The sequence below is a fragment of the Stegastes partitus genome, unplaced genomic scaffold (genome assembly GCF_000690725.1).
Source record: "Stegastes partitus isolate 25-593 unplaced genomic scaffold, Stegastes_partitus-1.0.2 Scaffold917, whole genome shotgun sequence".
In the NCBI taxonomy this organism is placed as follows: domain Eukaryota; kingdom Metazoa; phylum Chordata; class Actinopteri; family Pomacentridae; genus Stegastes; species Stegastes partitus.
The window spans coordinates 264813-269500 of record NW_007578648.1 but is presented as its reverse complement, the minus strand read 5'-3'; positions in this window follow the sequence as shown (position 1 = coordinate 269500).

Sequence of the window (4688 nt, the reverse complement as noted above, 5' to 3'; positions counted from 1 at the left end):
CATTTCCTATTTTCTAAATTTCTAATATTTTTCCAATGTGTGATTTGGTTGTGTAGAAACGTAGAAACACTCCAGATACATTTGTCTACCGCATGATGTCATGTTTTCTTTCTAACATCCATCAAACATTATAGTTGCACAATAAACGGTAAACTACATGATGACTCAGGAGAGCATTTTGTTATGTGCAAAGATTGTATCTTAAACCAAACTACAGCTTTTGGTTAATCTTCTTAGTTTTTAAGATGTAAAAGTAGGAATGATGCCAAAGACACATTATGTCTGATCAAGTTCCTGAAGTTCGTTCCTGCACCGATTTGCACAAAAATGCCGACAAGTGAATTTAAAATAAACCAATAGAAAGATACAATGAAGTCAAGGAGATGATGGATCTCAACAACATGCGCGCACACACACATACACACACACACACACCCACCACCACCCTTTTGTAGTTGGCTGGCTGTCTCTCAGGAGGAGGCTGTGGGATCCGGCCTCCCAGTTCTGCCTCCTTCCACCGTCCTCTGAGGGGCCAGAGAGGCAGAGGGCCCTCCACATGCACACTGTGCATTATGTTTGCAGTGCTGCCTGTCTTGCCGTCTGGGTGGAGAGGCTTGTTCAGACGGAGGAGGAGGAGGAGGAGGAGGAGAAGGAGGCAGCAGCTCAGGCCTCATTAATGGAATGTTCATTAAAGCTGTCTGGGCTGAAAGCATACACTCCACATATAGCTGAATACTCACTGTGTCCCCAGATGTGTTGGTTTCATGACGTCGCCCACCGGACGGCACGATGGGAAAACACATGACTCACGTTACTGGGCACAATGAGATCTCTGTCACTTTAGGCTTGGAAAGAGCTAGTTTTGTTGTCTGAGGGCAAAAGCATCCATACCTGAATGACCACACACTTACAGGTAAAGTGAAACGCCAGTGATCATAGCCTGGAAGACTTTCATAGTGTTACACTCAGCTTTCCACCTGAGGAATGCCAGAAGTCATTGGATGAAGAGCTGATGAGGGATCCTGAAGATACTGGATCATCTAATGAACAGTTGAGTATACGCATACTTTTGACTTAAAGCCAATATATTCAGCGCAAAAACAATATTGTGGTGAAAGTTCTGTTGGTTGTGAAACTGCTCCAGTCATTATAAACTGTGAAGCTGGCACTGTGGTAAACTGACTGTTTGTTTGGGTTGCGTTCAAGAGTTAAATTGGGATTTGGCAGATTGGTGGGCACTAAGATCTGGTGGAGCAGCATTTGTATGGCTCTGGGGAGTTGGTTTTCTCTGTATGTGATCAGTTGATCTGTTCTGTGCATTTTGGATTTAGCCAACCACATTCGCCAATGGGCTGCAAGGTGGTGTGGTGGTTAGCACTGTTGCCTCGCAGCAAGAAGGTCGCTGGTTCACGTCCCGGCCCTCTGCCTCTTTCTGCGTGGAGTTTGCATGTTCTCCCCGTGCAGTGTGGGTTCTCTCCAGGTTCTCCAGCTTCCTTCCTCACAGTCCAAAAACATGTTGAGGTTAATTGGTGATTCTAAATTGTCCGTAGGTGTGAATGTGAGTGTGCTTGGTTGTCTGTCTCTAAGTGTAGCCCTGTGATAGACTGGTGACCTGTCCAGGTGAACCTGCCTTCGCCCTATGTCAGCTGGGATAGACTCCAGCCCCCCATGACCCTAGTGAGGACTAAGCGGTGTATAGATAATGGATGGATGGGCATTCGCCAAGACAGATATTACTTGGATCATCATCATGGTAGCTTTCCAACCACTAACCTTAGTACAAACGTGGACGCCGCAAAACATCATCAGCTTAAACGCAGACTAATGACTGCTTTGCTTAATCTAAAAGATGTCCATTGACGTCACAACCTGCCCTGAATCAGGCCAAATGAGTCCAACTTCAGGAGCATGCCATGTTGAAGTGTAGCACCCCAACGGCAAGTGTATCAAGAACCGCACACATAAACTTGCTGAAGAGATGAAAACAGAACATGTGGAGATGGTGCAGATTGGTGATATTACTATCCTGTTTGTTGAGTTAAAATCTTAATGGCATCAAAACCAGGCTGCAGCACACAAAGAAGTAACTGCCTTGACATCATTAGTCTGTAGATGAAACTGTTGTACTGGATCGTTCCTCTTCAACTCCTGATTAAACGACAGACACTGACCTGAAACAGCTGATGTCTTCCTGTTACTTGTGGTGAAGTTTGTCTTGTAGCATAATAGAGTTCGATTTGTCCACACAAACGACCAAGCATTCCGGTCGGTTACATTGCAGCATGGCCGAGCACACTTCCATTATTGTGGCATTGCCCCCTACTGGCCTGGAGTGCAAATGCTAAAATAACACTTTAAACCAAAAAGGTTTCAAGTCTCTCACACCTTTCGGGTTGTATGTGTGAATTTAGATGAATGCTAAATCTATTTATGATTTTTTTCATGTGCTCATCTCAAAATCACTTCCACTCACTCCTCCTCCCTGTTACTACAAAACACGTTAGAGTTTTAACATGTGCGTTTGTGTAGACACAGTGAAAATCCACAATATTCTGCACTATAGACAAAGATTTTCTCAAAAAAAAGGTTTTATTCACCATCAGTTTTTTTTCAACTTTAACTCCATTCCATTTTAAAATACATGATTTTAATAGTTAAGTTAAGTAATAGTAATAGTTAAGTTTAATAGTTGAGTTAATAACTTAACTGTAAAATCTGCCCTATTAAACTTCCAAATGTGCAGAATTAGCAGGAAAATACCCCCCGACTATGATTAAGCACACTGCAGGGATATTTTATTTTGCTTTTGCACAATTTTGATTAAGCGATTTGTCCCATATGTCTGATACGAGCAGCTAGAATTTACACAAAACAGAACGGCAACGTGCTAAGATGAGGCTACAGCAGCACTGTGGCTCACTTAAACGATTCATATGAGTTAGTAGTATTGAACTGATCTTTGTCTCTGAGCTTCTGTTGTTGTTACTGTTTGCAAAAGGAATATTTTTTACTCACTTGTTGATGATGATTTCATAAGAAATGTGTCAAAATGGCACAGTTTGTACAACAAAGCCACCATGACTGATCGGGACAGGGATATTTCTGAGTCTGCTGCCATTTATGTGAGTCACTGCAGTCTAGAAATACAAACTACGAGGAGGACTTCTCTGTGGAGTTCAGGTGCAACGAGGAAAAAGCTGTCACCATTATGGCTGCTTGAGAGACAGCTGTCAATCAAGCCGTCCAATAACCAACATATAAGAGGTTCGAGTGTTGAGATCACAGTTTTTTTTAAATGGAAAACATGATTGATAGAGTTTCCTCATGGGTTTCTTGGGAGGGTTTTCCCACTCACTTCAATACATTTTAGTTTTTATGAAGCCAGCACCTAGTGGCAGTAAATGGAACTGCATCTTTGGATGATATATGAATGTTTTGAGATGTGTTGGTCGTTTATTAGATGCTGATTAGAACAGAATGCTGATAATGCTGTCTAAGCTAGAATGGAAACAGCACATTTGTATAAAATCTACAATGTAAAACCCACTGGGAAAATAACAGCATTTAAAAATAAACATAACTGAGATTACGTGACTGAAAATGCTGGTTTCGAAGCAGTAAAACTAAACTTTTACGACACCAGGATGACATTTGATCTGAGCGCCGTGTAGCCCTACGATGAAGAGCTCAACTGAAAAAAAACAAAACAAACAAAAAAGGATCTTCTAAGATCGATCTAGTCAGTTTTCATTTGAGGTGTAGATTTATGAGGTATTTCTTTTGTGGGACATGTGTGAGCCGGTCACTGTTTGTTGAGGGCTGCACTCTAGAAGGAATTACAAAGGTGGAGAAGGAAGAAGGAAGGTGATGAATCAGTTACAGCGCTGATGCTCCGCCATGCTTCTCCTTATCTTGGTCAGATTCTGCAGTTGTGATGATTCTCTGAAGATCACGACCTTTGAGATGTGAGTGGTGTCGATTACTTTGTTCTGTTAGTCTGGTTGATGTAATACTACTATATGTCAGTTAGACCCTGGGTCACAGTTTCTGTCGACACTTTTTGTTGGCAATTCAATAAAACGAAGAGGCACACAATTACTACAACTGGAGGCATGTGCAAAAAGTGGGAAAAAAAAAGTAAGTTGACTGAAAAAACTTCATCCAAAGCATCGTGCTCTGAATCGATGGCTCTGTCTCTCATGTAGGCGGAGAAAGGGGCCCAGGAGCCCTTTGTCTTATAATCCGTACATGCCTGATAGCTTAACAACGTCAAGACTTTTTTCACTTTTTTGCACCCCTTACTCCTAGTTTCTTACTTCACCTGTTAGTCTGTCAGTGCGGATCGGACCATGATGCCTTCATTTCCTTCATCATCTACTCACTGACCACACAGTTCTCTGATTCTAAAACACAAAATGCACCACAGGCTTGTTTTTTTTCCCCCAATGAAAAAGCTGTAGCTGTTAAAAAAAAAAAAAAAAAGAAAGAAAGGTAAACATTTAATTAACTAGAACTGGGGCAGAGCACTGTATGGCTGTCAGAGATAGAAAAAATAAAAGCTTTAAATTAAATGAAAGGAGTGTGTTTATCCCTATTTGCAACACATATACTACTAATGGGAGTGTGTGTGTGTGTGTGTGTGTGTGTGTGTGTGTGTGTGTGTGTGTGTGTGTGTGTGAGTGGAGAGT